This window comes from Denticeps clupeoides, chromosome 19 (genome assembly GCF_900700375.1).
Source record: "Denticeps clupeoides chromosome 19, fDenClu1.1, whole genome shotgun sequence".
NCBI lineage: Eukaryota > Metazoa > Chordata > Actinopteri > Clupeiformes > Denticipitidae > Denticeps > Denticeps clupeoides.
Genome location: NC_041725.1, coordinates 5,107,852 through 5,128,530, shown reverse-complemented (window position 1 = coordinate 5,128,530; position 20,679 = coordinate 5,107,852).

Genomic DNA, 20,679 nt, shown 5'->3' with positions numbered 1-20,679 from the left:
CTACATTTCAAATTGTTTTTTTGAAATCATGGACGTTCTGTCCACCGGGCCAAAGAGGTAAAGGACAATAATTATTGTAGGCAAATGCTTAAAAGCCATCATATATGATTGTATGGGCATCTGTGCCCATGGTCCATGGCATCTGTGAAGGCACCATTAGTGATGAAAAGTACATACAGGTTTTAGAGCAACATATGCTGCCATCCAAGCAATGTCTTTTTCTGGGACGTCCCTGCTTATTTCAGCAAGACAATGCAAGGCCATGTTTTGCATGTGTTATGACCGTGCTGCTTCGTAGTAAAAGAGTATGTGTACTTGACTGGCCTGGTCTGATAATATGTCACATTATGAAGCGTAAAATACGACAACAGAGGCCCAGACTGTTGAGGTTGCACAAACAATACAAAAATGTATAAATACATTAGAATTTTTCTTCGTCTAGCACCTAACAATCTCTGAGCATGCTCCTCGCTGACAAGTTGAGCCTTATCAGGGCTCCTAGTTTGTAAACTCAATATTCTATAGAAATCGAACGAGAATTGCTGGTGTCTTCCTCTTGTAAGTCGCTTTGGATAAAAGCGTCTGCTAAATAAAGTAAAGTAAAGTAAAGTGAGGTGGAGTTGTGCATCAAGTAAGAATGGGGAAAAAAAGTCCACCTTCACAGCAGTAAATAGTCCAGCTTTTTTGGGACGTGTTGCATGCATCAAATTCAAAATGAGTGAAGATTTGCAAAAAACAAAGTTGATAAGTTTGAACATTAAATATCTTGTTTTTGTAGTGTATTCAGCTGAATAAAGGTTGAATATAAGTATTTTCAAATTATTGTATTCTGTTTTTATTTACGTGTTACACAATGTCCCAACGTCATTAGAATTAGGATTGTAGATCTAAAGACTGTTGCAGACCACATACTCCCCTAATTGTCTTACCTTAAGGCATTATCCTCTTTCAGCAGGATAACACAACTGGCCGCTCTGCTAAAACTGCTAAAACTGTTCAAGAAAGAAGGTGCTGACCTGGTGTCTAGATTCATGGGATCTCAATTCAATTCAGCAACTGTTGTAAAAACAAGGGCACACCTCACAACCAACAGGACGTGGATCTGTGGCTATGTCTTGTAATGGTGTCAGGACATTCTTTACAAACTTTGTATTCATGTTAAACAATAGACCTGTTGTGTAAAAATGTATATAAACCCCTTCCCATGTGTGAGCTGGAATCACAAAAGTAAGAAATGAATAAAGATATGTTCCCTGCTCCTGCCATCACTAATCAAGGTAAACAGACCTGTCACACCTCATCTGCATGTGAGTGCAGCCATCCTTTGTCATGCCATGTCCCTGTGCCACTCACCCTGCCTCTCATTAAGTTTTCAATGTAATCTGCTTCTAAACATTAACATTTCATCAAACCACCAGAAACAAAACTCTCAGAAAAGCGTTCATAAAACATTCATCATAGCTGGCAGGTGAACAATTTGTCCTCTTCCACATAATCAAGATGCAGATAGGGACAGTGGCAGTCTGGGGACTAAGTTCCTAGCAGGAGATGAATGAAATCAAAAAGAAACCTAGTCCTTTAGGATTATAGGGTATTAGTTCATAACTGTGCCAATACCACAGACCCAGACCCACAAAAGCCACACACCTTCCTCCTCACATTACAAATCTGCATCCCACAAGATGTTTTGCTTGAGGAAGCCATATCTTTGCTCCACCCATGACAGTGCATTTGTTGCCCTTTTGCAGACCCCAATCTATGAAACCATGAAATCCAAAGCAAAGAAGCACTCTGACCGAATGTGCCAAGAGTGTCACGACTTGGCCCTTCTTTATCACTTAATGAAAGGCTAGGAAAAATAACGAGACACATTTCAACCATTTGAATCCTCGTCCAGGGCCTCTCTGATTTATACAGAACCGATTCCTCCTGATAAGTAGCCTGATAAGATCACTCCACAGACAACCCCATGGTTTGAATTAATCATGAGCTGAAATGCATGCCCTAAGCAACTTGGGCTTTTACAGAAGAACCTCTCTAAGTCAGCCAGCTCCATTACCAACACCAAAGAGGAAGAATATTTCATATTCCTCTATTTCTCTCAACTTCAGTTGAAGACAGTTATGCAATTTGAAAAGTAGATTTTGACAGTGAAGGGACTGGATTTTTTTAAAGTTCAGCTGATTCGGTTCGTCAGAGAGAACTTCAATGTGCTATAGATGTAATGCCCTTTTTTTTGCTTCATACTAATAATACTGGTGCTGAATTTAAATTTATGAAAAGTAAGACCTAAAAATAATTCTTCCCCTCCCCTCAGTGGCTTCAGTGGATAAACGGGTCTGGTTGCCCAGCCAAATGACATGGCAAAAAAAATCAAGTGCCCTTTGTTGACGCAACCCTACCCATTTACCCAGGCATGGAAACAACACCAAGAAATACACTGTCACATGCATCCCTAGTGGCACCTAAAAATACATTTAGAATAATCTGTTTCATAGAGTAATTTTTTATTCATGCAAGTCATCCTGGTCCCTTTTTTTACCTGCTTCCAACACATTTTGAACTGACTGTTAATTTGGTGTTATATCTCATCTCTTGACAGGTCAATCAATGTTATTCACCTCACCTGTCAAAGGTGTTTTTTTTTTGCCTAGTTTAAAAGTTGTGAAACTTGGCTTGCCTAGCTGGGACTTGACAGCATCTGGGGTTCTCACAGACCGCTACCACAACAGCTTATAATTACTGATTTTAATAATGCATTATCTAATAATAATTTATTTTAGAAAAACAAAAAATTTATTCTGGAAAAAAGGGGGCGGAGAATCTAATTTGCCATGCATGTCATGAATGGAAGAGGCAGGTGGCGCTGGTGTAGAGTTGTGTCTAACGACTATGCCACTTCATATTATTTACAGATCATGTCCATCTGCTTTTTTCCTTTAGTGACCTTTTCTTGATCTGGGCCCATGAACATGACACAGCAAGCTCTGTAAACTCTATTAGAGTCTAATCATTTGCATAGTTGACAGAGCAAGTTCTAAGTGTTAAGATGGAGCAGGAGATTTATGCTTTTAAAGTGAACTTACCAAAAAATCAGCAATAAAAAAATAGGTCATATTTAAGGGACTTCAAGTCAGCCAACTTCACTTCACGCTCTAGGTTATCCAATGAGAGCAGGAGCTAACATTAGAATATTTACTCAAGCCTCTTAGCAATCCTGAGGGTGCTTTTGGGGGAATTTGACACTTTTTTTCCCCCTCAGTTTTCACATTTTCCAAATTAAATCTTGACTGCTCTTAATGTCCGTTTTGCCCAATTTGCTCTGCTCTCTGATCATGACCACTCTCTGCTGTATAATTTCCTATGTAGTTTTCACAACAAGCGCTTAATCTAAGATGTCAGTTGCTGTTCTAAAATAGTAGTCTAAATGAATCACCACTAATATATTTTTTAAGCCCAGTGCCTTATTTATGGCCCAGTCTGATGTTTCCACTTGTATTCCATCAACGTAGTGTCATTATAACAAGGAAAGCATCTGTATTAATTTCATGAGTTCAGAATCAAAATCCAAATTTTATATGGACTATCTTTTGCTGAAGCATATCTGAGTGACAGTATTCTTAAGATTAAGACATCACTTATTTATTTATGTTTAATCCATATCTTGGCTATGTGTGCTGTGTGCTCAGGGACATGGTGCTGCTTGAAGTTCAAGAGGGCTCTGGAGTAGGTTTTCCAGGATGTCTCTGTACATCTTTCCTTCTATCCCAGCGTGAGGGGGCAGGGCCTGAACGTGCCCAAACAGCACCACCCTGTGGCATGGTGAGTGGCCTTCGGAGGGCCTTGATAGTCCCCCTGGGGGTGGCAGGAAGAGATGCTGGAAGGATCCGCCACCATGCCGGAGGAGGGCAGAGAGGAACCCAGAGTCAGGGCGGACCCAGGGAGGACCAGCAAGGCCCTCAGTGACGGAGTCCTGTGGTTGAAGCTGCTTGGCTCCACCGGTGTTTCTGCCTGCACTCTGCACGTCCCCATGTCTAGTGGTCGGAGACAGTGACAAAACAGTGACAAACGGTGTTTGACTGAACTAGTTCGAGCCTACTAACTCGGACACATTCCAGGAAGAGAGGGTGTAGTGCTCAGTCAAGTTTTATTTCATGAATAATAACTTTGTACAGTGAACAGTAATTAACGTAAAGAGGGATTACAGGACAAAAATAAATAAATAAATAAATAAATAAATAAAGTGATTGTCACATGTGATATACAGCACATGGTGCACACAGTGAAAATGCTGACTAAATTATGACTGGAATGCTTAGAATTTTAATTGACTAAAAGTTGACTGGACCAAAATTAGTCTGGACGTGACTAAGAAAAATAAAAAAATAAATCAAGACAGGCTGCCAAAAACCCCTATTTTACAACAACTAGCTGACTACTGATTACTCTGAGGCAATGTCAATTATTGTTACCATGGAGACCCAAAATAAAATGCAGGAACCTCCCCCACACAAATGTGTACAACATAAGCAGACATGTTATACATCGCGCCATTAACCCATTTTTTTTTTAACCAAAATCAATGAGTGGCTGTTCAGCACACACTGTGTTTTGAATAGAACAACATGATCTTCACATTTTTGCTATTGTGGTCTTTTTCTGCAGGTACATCACAATTTTGATTAATTTATGTACAGCGGATACATTTTTTAGAAACTAGATGTCAAGTGGGATGTTTTTTTCAGAGGATAATATGCTCAGTTATTTAAATGACAGAACCTCAATGTTTACAGTACGAATACAGGTCACATAATTGGTGGACCGTGGGCCCTAGAGCAAGACCTTTAGCAAACCACTGCCCTAGGGGTGCTGTGATATGGCTGTAGGACCTTTTTTCATGCAAGTCCATTAGGTAGTTGTTACAGCAGTGTGGATACGGTAGACTTTCTTTTTTTTTCTCTCATTTCAAATAATTAATTAACTTCAACAGACCAATCATACTTTGTCACTAATAATCTCCCTCAAAGTTGCTCTTAATGAGTATGTTATATTTTAAAGTTTTACAGCAGTATACATAATATTGCCTGGAACCATCCATGCTCAACAAGTTTTGTTCAAATCACCCTGACAAGTGGTGCCCTGCACGTGGCCATAACAGTATGCATTGAAAATGGATAAAACAGGGAGAAAAAGAAAAAGCCAAATCAAATTGTACATCACTCGAGTACATTAGTCAGGTGAATCTGGCACCATGTGGAACACCTCATAAAATTAAAGGAAATATTAATTCTTTATAAAATATGTGCTGCCTAGTGTCCCAGGATGGGCTCTGCCAGAAACGACTCAGTGCTGGATTTAGAATTCACAGAGAGTGACTGTGACAGTAAACATACTGTATTCATGTCTAATGACTGCTGGTGCTGAATGAAAGTATAGCATATTTGTTAACATAATTTAAAGTAGAAAAATTGATTAGATGCATTGGTGAGACCAGTGAAGTTTCACACCTCTAATGTAGAGCATGCAGCCACATCACTTACTGCATTTCATGGCATTATAATAAATGTAATGCATGGACAGTTTTTATGAATATCACTAATTATCCATCTGAATAGTTGGTTAGGTCTCAACATGTCTACTGCAGAGGCCACACCCATGTAGAAACATAGAGGCAACATGGGGGGACCATTCTGGACAATTTTGTCCAGAATGAGGAAGTATGTCGAGTGAGAGCTGGGGATATGTGGGTTACGAATAATAAAACAAAGACATGTCTTATTTTTATCTGTTTTTTTTTTTTTGTAAATACAGAAGACATTAAGGTCATTAAATTAAAACAAACAATGTGGTTGACTTTACCTAACAATGTTGGGGCTGATAAATGATGCACATGCTACCATGATCTAAGACCAGCTTCTTGTCCAATGGTCCAGATCTTTTGTTCAATATTAGTTGTTTTTAACAGTGGTGCTTTTAAAAAAATCATGAGAACGTAAAGTTGTATGACATTATCTGGACTATTTAAACATATCTGAACTTTCATGAACAATCCGGAACAATCTTGTAAAACAAACAATGCACAAAGACCCTGCAGGTTGTGCAGCATCAGAGCCTACATGATGAACAAACCTAAAAATAAATCTTGGCAGCATCCTCACATCGTGGGCCAGTGTTTCCCTTCAACCCACTCGGCTTGTTCATCCCAAATGTCCATTTTTTTATGTGTCTCTGGACTGGCTCGACGTTGGCTTTGAAACCCTGAAAACACAGTGCAGTGCTACACCCCTACGTTCGCCAAGCTGGCAATGAAAATATGACCAATGCTTCCTGTTCGTTTCATGACCCAGGTGTATAATTCATCATCTGGGAGTCAAGGACTTGCAATGGCTGATTATTTGCTGTCTCTGTATGGTTAAAAAAAACGTGAGAAATGCTGACTATTATAGAATGAAGTTCTGTTGTTCAGAAATGCATCTGTGTAGATTTTCTGAGAAGAACACTCTATTCCCGAGGACTGGAAAGCAAAGGTTCAGTGAGAGGTAACAGCATAAACGGAACTCCCTCTCTTTACTCAAGGTGGTCTCTCCTACCTCTTTTGGACGTGACCTCCTTGCAGGCTTTAAATAACTCATCTTAATGCACATGACCATCTGCTCTTCCTCTCAGTAGCACTTCGTTGTGTATGGAACTATATACTGTATGTAAGTGCCGCCTTGGTTTTGGATATTTTAAAGCATATTACAAATTGGGACTGTGGTTTTTAGCAAGGCCTTGCGGGTCACGTCGAAATGAAGGCGGATAAATGGTACACAGGCAAGACAGAAATGAAATATTCAAATGTTGCCATGTTAAATGTTTCAGCGCTGTAAAAGCACAGGTATTTCTGGCACCGCCACAACAAACATTATGGGTGTTGCTCTGCGTGTGAGCACATCTCTGACTTTTCTTTCCCTGTAGTGCATTAAAAAGAGGTCACATCGTCAGCAGACATCAAGTCCTGCCAGTGGTTCCTATGATCCACTTTTCTTTTTTTTTTTTTCAGGACGCACTTTCAATTACTAGATGTTCAGACTGTGCTTGCCTGGTCTGAACTGGCTTTGGTCGGGGTGGCTCTTGGGTTTTCAGTGTCCGCTTCAGTTTCAGCCCTCGACCGCTGTACTTTGAAAAACACCAAGGACGACGGGGCTGAATAGTTTTATAATGCGAATTCACCCCAGCACAAATGGCACAATGGATTCCCTGTACACGGGTAGAAGAAATTGCGTGAAGAAAAAGGCAGATCTTGGTAGCGAAATGCAAATGGCAAGCATACATAATCCCCAAAGAAAGGGCTTATCTAATGTGTTAGATAATGCAAGTGAATGAGCGCTATGTATCTACCCTTTCCTGGCAAAATCTGGTGTGCATTTCCAAGAGTCTAATGAAACAATATATCACCTCCCCAGCCCACGTTCTGCTGCTTGGGTAAGTGCTTGCTCACACTTCAACTTTCATCTTCTAGACGTGGGAGAGATTATTCACAGGGAGCAATTTCTGTTTATCTGCTATTTACTGAAACCCAGCAGAAGGAGGGCGGTGGGTGGGGGGGTTTCGAGAACACCACTCTACACGAGCTGAAGAGGGCCGATGGTGTCACAGTGGCCAGACGTGTCACACTGATTTGCAGGCTAATAACATCATATTAAATATATAAAGCCTGGACTGCAAAATAAATAAAGAAATACAAGGTGGGAGTGGAGGATTGTGTGTCACACAGATATTGAACAACTGGCTTGTCAAAAAAATGGAGATGAGATACTGAAGAGACACCGTAATCACATTCCTTTTTCCCGTCTGTTCAAATGTAGAGCTGATCCTGGAAAGGCCTTACCAAAAATATATACACTGTCTGTCCAAAAATGGACACACTCTAATATTTCATATTTCACCGCTTTTACCTTGAATGTGGCATCATTTTTTTTCTCCAAGATCTTGTTGAGATGATGGGACAGTAAAACAGCTGCACCAATTCTCCTCGGGCACATCCCAAAGATTCTAAATTGGGTTTAGCCCTGGACTAATGGTGTCTAATCCATGTGTGAAAATTATCTCTGGTTCCCTGATCCACTCTTGCACGATTTGAGCCCAGTGAATCCTAACATTACCATTGGAATGTTCCAGTGTCATCAATGAAGATCTGGAAACATAACGTTGCTGACCAGTGGGGCGTCAACTGATCACACTGGAACAGGGTAAATCTGGACTCACCAGAGCACACGACCTTCTTCCTTTGCTCCAGTGTCCAACATTTCTGTTTCCAAGCAAATTTAAACCTTTTTCTTTTTTTCAAATTAGCCTCACCGATCAGTGGTTTTCTTAAGGTTTCATCACTGTTTAGTCCCAATCCGTTGAGTTTCCTTCACATTATGCATGTGGAAATGTTCGCACTGTCACTTATGAACATAGCCGTGCATCCAGCTGCTTATTTTATTACGGTTTAATCTCACCGAATATATCACTGATTACCCTTCACGGCCATTTTTTACCCAACCGATGATGATAGTTCCCCACCATCCTTCCAGATTTTAATAATCCATTGGACAGTTCTTTCTTATACTGACATTTCTAAAACTTCAGATCATTTTTATGTTTCACTTGTAATGACCTGTTTAAAATCAGAGATTGTTTCCTTAGAAACAGCTCATTAATTTTGTGAAAGGCTGAGTTCTGTCCTGACTCCCCACAGCTAAAACGCTCTCCCTGGTTGCTGAGGCACAACCCACCCAGACAAGGAGCACCAGCATTATTATGAGGCTTGCGCATTGTGACCACGAAATCTTTTGTTCCTCAAGGACCTGCATTTCATCATGTCTGCTTAGTATTTCTATAGATTTCCTTTATTATCGTTTGAATGCAAAGCATGATTTTTAAGCCATATTCAATTTAATCCACTAATTAACGGGTTATAATTTCACCCTTACACCATTAGTTTCTGAAATTACTGTACACACACTATATGTCTTGGACACAAAGCATTTTTGTAGTGTTTTAATGGATGACAAATTCCACGCAAGCCAGTTCCGTAGTTCCATGCAAGCCAAATGCACCTGAGCTGCAAATAGCCACTGGCATCAGAACAGGGCTTCCAACATCAACCCTGACATAAAATAACAGTCCACTGTCAATACGTGCTCCACCACAAAACCAGGCTGTCTGGCCTGACCCACCACCACTCCTTAAAAATGAAGAAACTATGGTGAAAAAATATGGTGAAGGTGTAAGTTAAAGTGTTACAGGGATCCATGTTTGTTGCATTGATGTAGGTTGGATGAAAGTTTTAAACATTTTCCTCACACAACACAATGAAATTAATCATCAGGATCATCCCCTACATTCTAACCCACTGCTTGTGTAGCTGTCAGTGCGAATAACAAATGGCATGCAGTTTGTGATGAAAACAAGACACAGTTCTGATTGGCATTAAATGGCATCATCATTTCAAACTTGAAAGACGAGAACAATTTTCATTTTAATAACGCACAAAAGGAATGTGCTGTGCTCTCTTTAGTAAAGTTTAATCTGCCCTAAATCAGGCTCTCAATCCAATTCAGAATCTGCAAAAGGTTCATACAGACCTGCAGCAGGAAACCTCACACAGGCAGTATCCACACAGCGGTGTCGATGTTAATGAATGCCATCCTCTCCCATCCCAAATCAATAACATGCCTTTCAAACATCATCCTTTACCAGGATGACAAAAAAGTGCATGTAATCATATTCAAACCGTATCAATCACGTGCAGCCTGTTAATAAATGCATGCTGAGAGACACAACTCAACTGTATTTTCATTCACAGACGTGAAGTTAACTTATCTTTAATGTAATGTAAGTGGTTCTAATTAAACTGCTGCTGTTCACACAGAAGCATGCTTGACCGTATTTAAACAGAAAAGCAGAAGGAGGTGGCACTGTGAGAATGAAAGCAAAGTCGGTTTTCCATGCTAAAGGTGTGGTAAATATACCATTTACTGCTGGATTTTATCTGAGGAGTAGGGAAGGGGTCATGACCAGAAACTATTGATCAAAAGCCGAGGGGAATTAAATGTGTCTGACTTTAGCACATAAACCGAACATCACCCAGTACAAAAAACTTACCCAGGAAATACTAAAAACTGTTATTTGTTAAATGATATACACAAGAAATGCAGCACAGCAAGCCTGACTGACAAACATTAATAACATTTAGCACAGCATAAATTATGAGGAGTGTGCTATATGTGCTGTAGGCATATACGGTTTTAGCGATATATATAGAGTGGCATCTTTTACATGGAATCCCTTCTTGCTTTGATTCTTGACACCTTTTAGTCAAGTGTTGGGCCCTGAGTTACATCATATTTTATTTGTGTGTGAAAGGGGGCATATCGTTGATATCTTTGATGCGCAGAGCCAGCAGCGTTGCCTGACATACTATAACAGTGTTAAATGAGAATTTTGATCCATAACATCTATTCTCCGCAATCAATCTTTTTACCTGAAATGTCAAATTCAAAACGGTCCAAATGCAAAGCAGTATTAATTCGGGCTGAAACAACGAATCGCTTAAAATGCTAAAAATTGATTCCTGAAAGTGTCGACGACGAATTTCATAATTGATTCGCTGTGTTGTGCGCCGCGGAGACATTTGATTATTAAAAAAAAAAAATAGGAAGGAAAGATAGAGGAAAGCTACAAGGCCATATACAAGGCCCAAATTCTCCTGCGTTTTAACCTGTAGTTCTTATGAGAAAGGCTCCGCTCTGAACGCCGTTTATAATGCCTAGCCTGTACACGTGCTCAATACAACCACGCGTTACGTGTGCTTTTTTTTGCCGCGCTAAAACAGGGCCTGTCGACGGCCTTTCTGAATCAGGAGTCACGCGTGGCTATTTCCACGACAAATCAGCGCGCTTGTCAGCCCACGTGACAACAGTACGGTGAGGTGAGGTGAGGTGAGGTGTCTCAAAATTCTTTGGCAGTGCACAATAAACTGCGTGACTGTTTGAAAGATTAATAAGCATGTTTACGGTCCAGTTTAAGCTGTGAGATTCTTGAATCATTTTTGTCACCCTCACTGATGTCCACAGCCAAGTTTGGAACAAAGTCCTCACATACTTTGGAGAAAAGAGTCTTGCCAAGGAAAAAAAACTCAGGCCAGCCAAGTGGGGCAGTGGTGGCCTAGCGGGTAAGGAAGCGGATCCAGAATCAGGAGGTTGCCAGTTCGAATCCCGAACTGAGCAAAGCATCATCCCCACACACTGTCACCCCGGGCGCCTTTCATGGCTGCCCAGGGAGACTAAGGGTGATGGGTTAAAAGCTGAGGACACATGACAATCACTTCACTTCTTTCCTCTGCATCCCTGCCACATCAACACAATCTGAGGGGCTGTTTTCTGCAGCAGGCAACATGGCCTCAAAGAAACATGCTCACATTTTTTCATTGTAATGCAAAGTGTCTGAACAAAGGGAGTGAGAGAAAGTAAGTGTGTGTGTGTGTGTGTGTGTGTGTGTGTGTGTGTGTCTGGGAGTGTGTGTGCGAATGCAGTGTAGTGTAGAGAACAAGTTCTGACATTCACCCAAATCCTGTTAAATTTTCTGATTGGTATTGTTCTTAATTTTTTTATAAATAATTTATTGTTCTTGTTTATTGCAGCTCATGTGAAACTTTATTAAAAAAAAAAAGAATATATACTGTATTTGGCAGATGTAAAGCATACATGTATGTGTTTTTGTGTTAGTTCATTGTGTTAATTCATTTTTATTTTATTTTAGTATTATTATAAAAGCTAGGAGCAACATGTTTCTAAAGATTATATTTCTGTATTTGAATAAAGAGAATGCTTTTCTTTTTTTTTATCCAATTCTACGATGAATCCAAAAATAATTATCGACAGATTAATCGATTATTAAAATAATAATTTTTTGCAGCCCTACAACTAATCAGTAAACAGCGGGCATGTCAATAAAAAGAAAAGTGTAAAGCAACAGATTTTTCTTTAGTGCTGGAAAACATTCAAACTGGAGAAAGTCCCTGATCTCCCATTTTGTCAAGCAGATTGCATTTTTATTTTTATTTTTTTTGTGAATCTAATTTAGTAAATTTTTTGAAACTATAATGGGTTTTAGCTCATTGGATACATTTTGTCCACATGAACATTTGTCACGATAGACAGTAAATAACTTTATTTCACTCCTACATGGTTTCATCCCTGCGCAGTGTGTGTCACTGCTCGGACTCTGCCAGTGGTTCCCAGAGCTCGTCTTTGACAAAGCACTCAGAGGTGGCGGTGCCAAGAATGCATTCAATTCTTGTCTGCCTGCCATCGTAAGAGACCATTGAAAAACACCGACCTGTCCTGTATCTGCCAGCGTACTCACGCCAGTCAATTATCGACCAACATGGCTGTTAACACTTACACTGTTAATTAACAGAGAAGCCTGTCACCCCATTCCAGTCCAAAGCATGCCATTCACTGATATAGTACGTTACGCAATTAAGAGCTGACACCCAAATGGCTCATTCTTTTAGTGCAGCAACATGTGTATTGAATTCTGTCAAATGCTTTGCTTGGCTCACATTTTTTATTTAATTATGTCCTTTGGAGGCACAAGCAGATGCATTGCATAAATTGTGGATATTGCCCATTTGACCCACTGCACACCATTCAATTTTGAGCTGAATTAAAGCCGCTTGAGCACAATGTGGATAAACAATTCCAACAGTTGTAAGGTTTAGGCTTTGCCCACGTTGTGCTTGCAATACAGAAAAAGCGTGAAATAAACTCACTAATTACTTTGAATGGATTGTTCTGGCCCATTCTAGTTAATAGGCCAGGAAAATCCAAATATGAGGCTAAGTTATCCAGTAATTATAAGACATGCATTAGCATACGTGTGACAAAAAAAACAATATGTGCAACATTCTCATAGAATGCCATAAATTTGTAAGTAAAAATACCAGCAGACTCAGGGTTCAGCACCAACGATAGCACAGCAGCATGTTCAACCAAATTCAAGTTTATTTCTAAAGCATTTTACACACACAATATAACCAAAAATGTTCTACACAAGGTTTAGGCGGTGATGTAACACATCAATAACTGGAGAGTACATGTCAGATGAAGAGCTTTGTTGAGTTTTAATTTTATATTGTCCCAAGATATAAAGATATTCTGTACACTGTTTTGAATAGAAAATAGACTTTTACATAAATTTAGGGCATCCCAAGAAAAAACATAGTGCAAACACACACAATCGTTGCAAAGGTGTACACTGAACTGTTGGCACTCTGTGACTGTTTTGGACGATATGTGTATATACACACACACAGATTTTTTTTTACACCTCCATGTCACCTCCTGGGCTCTATGATTTTTAAAATAAAAAAAAGTGCCTTCCATTTCCAGTTTAATCTGAACTAGTTTAAAACAAGATACATTACCCATATACATTTGAAGTTGTAGTTAATAACACCATCAGGAAACCAAATGCAGTCAACAAGGACGGCCAAAGGAAACTCTACGAATGAAATAGTCGGCCATGATATCTCCCTTGCCCCAAAGTATGTCTGGACTTAGTAAACAGTCACGCTGAACGTCACTTCCGTTTCAATTAGATCAAATTAACAGGGATGTTTGTCTCCCTGTTTGGATCCTTTTTTTTTAATCAATAAACTGATGACCTGATTGTTTTCTATTTTTAAAAGGCTTTAATATTTCCTACTTTGTGCATGAGAATATCACAGTCAGTGCTCAATTATCGCCTGGAATTAAAAACGTGTGGCTTAATCACACTCAAATCAGCAGGGCTGCTTTTCTCTGGTATACTCTTTGTAGAATTAGAGGATTTGGGTTGCAATTACGCTGTGGATGACAGATTGTTGGTGGAGAGGGTGAAGCTTGAGTAATCCCATTACAAGCAAGCTGCTGAGAAACACAACTCCCAGTTCCCTTTCTTTAAGCATTTGAGGCAGCAGATCTGGATGATGAAGAGGAAAAGGGGTGGCATACACTTATTAAGATGGCAGGGAATCAAATGAAATTAAAGTTTCTTTGCACTAATATAAATAATATAAATATATACAGTGGCACAAAAAAGTATTTGGCAGCCACTAATTATGCAAGTTGTCCCATAGAGGTCTGTCATTTCATCATAGGTATACTTTAACTGTGAGAGACAGAATGTAAAAAGAAAAATCCAGAAGTGTCTTACTTTCAACTACACCACAGCACAGCCTTTGTTCACTGCCAGACATGAAGTACAAGTCTCCAGTGCCACAGCGGAATTGGCACAGATCTTTCAAACGATTGGTCAGGTGTGCTGTTGGTCAAAAAATGGACGTGTGTCACAGCTTTCTCCCACCTCATCTTGTGTTTGGATCCTTGTAATGGCTGAATGATGTTAGATATGTCGTTTCCAGGACTTTTTTTTACAACTCTCCAGAGCTGAAAAAGAAACCATGCCATTGGGGCTGATCTTTATAGGCATTTCTATGATCCATATAAAATGCTATTTTATAATGTTTTATCCACATATCTGCTCTAGTTTTAACAAAAATTGTATGCTTTTGGAATTATAACATTTTGTCATTATATTAGAAATAAATCACTAACATTACAAATAATTATACTAAAATATATAAGAAAAACAGAATAACTATAGTGACGGGGAAATTCTACCACATGAGTTTCATAGTTTAGGGCCTAAGAAATTTCATATGAAGCCCAAATGGTACTTTTTTTACTTGTATTTGTATTATTATAATACAAATACAAGTAAAATAATTATAAAAACTGAATGGGTGAAGTCAACAAAAGAACTTCACGATCGGCTGCACAATTATTGGTCCACTAATATCTACTATTTTAGAAGAATTATGTAATGGTCAAGATGCTGTACTACAAATGGGTGTCACAACCTTGATGGCATGATGAGGCAGGTGAACGGAGATGATGAGAATAGATGACGAGGAAGAAGGACGCATTTGCATGACGTCACAAAACAGGGTTTTAATGGGTGAAGAACAGGACAGGGGAGACATCCGGCAACAGGTGAACGTGTAACACAACAAAGACCTGGCGGCGAACAGAAAGGAAGAGGGCAGCTTTATACATTCGATTCAGGTGAAAACGATTAGGGAACATTACACATGACAAACGTGACCCCTTTCGGACCGGATCATGACAATGGGCTGTTTCCAATATTTACAGATGGCTGTAAACACTGTGGAACTGTACTTTTTTGTATGTGGATATTAGATTTTTCACTTTCTTCATTTTCTTTGACTCAGTAATGTATAGTCATTCCTAAACATTTGAAGCAATCTCAGTTCAGTTTAGTTTACTGAATTTTTTTCAGGGTATGTTATTTGGAAAAAAAAAAAGGTTTTTCCATTACCGAACATCTAAATGGAATTACAATGCAAAATGCTAGTGATGTTTGGACACGGCTTAGCACAGCACTGTGCACAAACGAAAGATGCCAAAACTGACTGATATTTCGCTTTTATTTTCTATAACACAATAATGTATAAAACAGAATTTGTAATATGTAGTCAGAATGTGAAAAAGACTGAAGGTAGGAGAATGCAATGTGCAGTGTGAGGTATAATAAGGCCTGTGAGGTAGGATGTTTGGCTTTATAGGCCAATGTCAGAATTTTGGATCTGATGCAGGCAGCAATTTGGCCTAAATATAATACAAATACAAGTAAAATTATTATAAAAACTGAATGGGTGAAGTCAACAAAAGAACTTCACGATCGGCTGCACAATTATTGCAATTAATATGATTCTGTTTTTCCTAAGTGGTCGTAGTCGCCCATTCATATGTTAGTTGCGTTTTAAACACAGATGATTCCTGTTGGTGAACACAACCCTTTATATGTTTGTTTCTCTGTTCTTTTGTTTTTCCGGCCCTTGTGCCTTTTTTTTTATCAAATATTCACACGGTTTTCAATGTTGTGGCAAGTTCCCTCACTTCGCCACAAGTGAGGGAACCAAAAAAATTATGGTTTCAAAGGTTTCACATTGCTGATGTCAGATGCTTTAATAATTTTGATGCCAACCTCCTCCAACATTGTTGAGCTTTTTATGTAGCATTGTTTTGATTGTCCATGCGTGTACGGTGTTGTGTTAACACAGAATTATTATATTACTACAATATGATCTGTTTACGATATTGGAAGAACTACAACTACAAAGAGATGTTACTTGCCTGGTATAGGTCAGGTGTAACAATCTGTTAGGGTAGCAAAAGAGTAAGATAAAGGTGTTACACAAAACTATTTATTGTGTGAATAAATTAAATTATACAAGGATCGAATGTTAAATAGATATATGGAATCGCAAACACAGCACAGCAATCTCAGGGGGTCAGGGGCCCAAGCAAAGAACACAATAAAAGGTACCGTCCGTGCCTGACTTATAGAACTGTCCTGTGTGAAATTCATGGAGCGGCACCCATCTTACTAACCTAGGGTGTGTAACAGTTAATTCCATTCATACTTGCACAAAAGGCAAGGTCAAAGATGCTATCACAGGGTGCGTATAATATACCATGGTTTTAGTTCACCAATATTGCACAACCAGACACCCCTTGAGCAGCTGCATCACTTCTCTTTTTTTTAGTCATGGCTCCACCCACAATATCCCACTTTGGATGATTCTGGTTGGTTCTTGGCTCCTGGAAAGTGATGAGCAAAAGAGCTACAGTACATGTTTCAAAGTACAGGCACAATTGGCCTGCTTTTCAAATGTCATAAGCGTTCTGCACTACACAAAATACCTAAAAAGAAATTTCTTTGGGTGTCCAAAAAAAATTTAATTCTAACAAAAATAAAATTTGTTTTCTCATCTCCAAAATACAAATAATATTTTTAATTAACCACTGTATTCCTCAAAATATGTGGGACAACCCTACAATTCACTGAATTCATGGACTTTGTGAGAGGTGACTGAGAGCCACACCTAACCAATGCTTTTTGTGAAGAAAGATTTCCCATTAACACAATAAAGCTGTTATAGGGAGGGCCAGCTCCATTTTAAAGTTTTTGGATTAAAAATTAAATGTAATGTATCCGTAAAGTTCATGTGTGTGTGTTCCAATGCTTCTGGCAATATAGTCTACCGATAAATTTCTTTAAAAGATCATTTAAAGCACTAACAAACTCACAAGTTTCCAGTTTGTCTGCAGACCACATTCAAAGTACCAGAGTTTAAGGTAAAAGACGATTGAATGTATTGGCCATACAAAAACATACAAGAACAAAAATGTTGCTTCTGAATCTGATTATGAATCAAACATGACTGCTTTAACGATCAGAATATGCATGTTCTGGAGAGTCAGCATTTTCAGACCTGCATTTCAGACCTGGATGGATTTCAGATTTGTATTTATCCATTTATTTGTTTATTTTTTTAATTCATGTATTTTAATTCTTACTTTTTTAAAACAGTGCAGTTTCAGTTTTCTCCAAATATGTAAAACAGCCCATGCACAGAGACATCTGGTTGATCAACATGGCAGACTCTAGGAGATTTGCAGCACACTCAGTCTTTCTTGCATGTAAGCAGCCTCCATTTCTATTTTCATGGTATGTTCTTTTTCTCACTCGAATCTCATATGAGTGAACCGGTTCTGGCCTTTCAGCACACATCTTACCCTATTTCGAGGGTGCCTGGCTTTAGCCACAGCAAGTGATGGTGTTTTTTTCTCATTTTTTTTCTCATTTTGAGAGATGTCAATAATCCAAACTGGAGCGTCTTTATCTTGACAGACAACTGCAGCTTCAGCCAGAGAGGTGGGGACAAAGTAGTACCCTGACTCTCTCTACCCTATGTTGAGTGGTCTTCTTTGAGAGTGAGAGCAGGGGAAATACTATGATGATGACAAATTAATCAATTTAACCAATACGATGTTATGCCACTGCTGTGATCTTGTTGTGCATTTAAATACATAAAACTTGTTTGCTGGCCTCAAGGTTCTGACTTAGACTTTGTGCAGAGTTAGCATGGGGCTATATTATCACGTTTTATTGTAGCTTTTGGCTTAAAGGCATCGTGGCCATCTTCAACTGAGTATAAATAACTTTTCCACCTTTTAATGTATGGTTTATCAATGTTCTCAGTAAAATGAGGACAAGCTGTCAAATGAATCACATTGCCTTTTAAAGCAACATATTCAGATATGTTGTGGTATTTTACCAATACTAAATGTGTAAATCACCTTTACTAAATGTGGTAATGAAGTAGATTTCCCCCATGATATAGAACATCTTTTGGACTTTCAGTTTAGACTAAAAAACTTTTTCATTGAGTCAGGCCACAGCTAATTTGCACAAGTTTCCACATCTCGGCTTAAAGGTTTCTCTCCTCATTTCATTTTCTCTCCTTTCTATCCATCTCTTCTGGGACAGACTGTCTGGAGGCCTAGCTGTTCAATCTGGCCACTTCTCACAGCTTATCCTCTTCAGACACTTTCTGCAACAAGCATGCCTCCACAAATGCTAATTTTGGAGCCCACCTCACATTCTCAGCTGTTATGCCAGCCCACTGGGTTTTTCTGCCTTCAGCCCCATCTGAACTGAACTGATGAACTGTCCAGCTATGGATTCCATCCTGTGGTTAAAAGGATATGTTGACATGCCATCATTCTATCTTGGATTCTTCTGCTACTTTTGAGCATCAGATTCTGCAACCCAATGGACAGAAGCAATGGTATTACGGTAATGGTTATACTTGGGTACTGGGCGGTACTGGGCCATTCCCCAAACCCAACATAAAAGGGTGCCGATAACACAGTTAGCTTATTTCCAATTTGGTCACCACAACTACTGTGATCTTTCTCCACCGAATTGGAACAGAAGCAATCACACCAGAAGAGTCTATGTGCAGACCTCAGATTTTGCAGACTGGAAAAAAAAAAATAGACCCGGTCTATGTAGGGCAAAATGGGGTTACAATACTATTCCCAGTAACAAAATATACATGCATATATTCATAAACATGAATTGTCAAGAATTGTCATGAATTGTCAAACAAATAAATAGCTAAATATCCCCTTTGTGTCATGTTTGTAGCTACACAAACTACACATACAGCAAACCCATGAGGTGAGAACCATGTACGGTATAAAACACATGAAATTAACAACTTACTATACATATTCAGCAGTCATTGTTAGCTTTCTAGTAGTAATGAACTTGCTACTTTCTAGTAGTAATGATCTTGCTACTTTCTCACTCAACAGAGATTAGTCTCTTTCACACATACAGTCACTATGACGTACACCGCTCACGCCAGTCCTGCTTCCGATTTAGGGTGTTCATATACGTTTATCACATCATTTCTCACTATTCATACACTAATTTCATTAATTTACTGGCTCAGCCTGATGTACCTACAGTTGTTCCTGTCTCAATATCCTCGTTCAACCATTCAATTCCCTCTGGTTGACTCCTGTAAGTGTGGAGTGTGCTGCGAACTCCAGCAAGCAGCTGTCTTGTTCTCAGCTCCAAAAAAGGAAAAAAAAGTGAGAAACCTGCACCAAAACTGTGTAATGTCACTGGTGACTTCTGATTGGCTCGGCTTGACCACATGAACTTCACATCACCCATATCACCTGAGTCTCAGTCACATTCAGGAAAACACAATCGGCACTTTTGCCTTTCTTTTTTTTCATTTATATGAAAGGTTTTCTTTCTGAGAATATGAATAAATGTGTGTGTGCGTGTCCATTCTTTCACAGTTTATTCAACATGTGATCGATATTCAAACTAAACTAATCTCCAAGGCAAGATAACCGGGGTTACACCAGCAATCCATGTAGCTGTTGTTTTGAGTTCCTGATATGGTTATAATCTGCAGTAAAAGTCATCACAATGAAGTGATGTGTCTTTTTATTCACCACCCATCAGACATCGAACTCGCCTTCAGAGCAGACCAGTAATCAGATCCAGTAGCCCACAGCACACTTTTTTTTTCAAATCCTTCAGCAGAGAAATGTTTGAAATACATATCAGACATGTGCAGAGTACACACCATCTAGGTCACTCGGGTCCCCTGACACTGGCTTCTTTATTATTCCTAGGGTGTGTACAATGAATTATGGGTAAACAACATTTAGAATCTCTGCTCCTAGCTATTTTTAGCTCTTAATTCTTTTTACACATTACTTCATTTAATTTTAATGAATTTCTTTGGAATTTCTAACAAATGTTCACTACTGCAAGCATAGATTATTTGATTTGTTTCCAGTTGCACCTTTTCCACTCTTCTTTCCTACATTGTAAAGGCTCTTGTGTGGAAATCCGCATGAAATTTGCTGTTCAACCAAAGTCTTAGACTTAAAAGTCTTAAATGATTTATTTAAAGCATGTCACGTATCGGTGTCGTCGAGACATAGGCTTTCACATGTGTTTCTGTGTGTATGTGAGTCTGTCTGTCTCTTTTAGGCTGCTGTGGTGGAAGGAGATCCATGAATTTTGGCCCCATCTACCGCTGACATATAAAAAGAGTCCTTATTGTGGGCTCAGGAAGACTGCTAGAGATCTTGCCCTGTGGTTTGATACGTTACTTTGCTAAGCAAGTGTGTAAGATTTGTTGCTCCTGCATTGGTCTGTTGTTAGTTGTGCCCTAATACTACCCTCCTTTTGTTAGGCCTT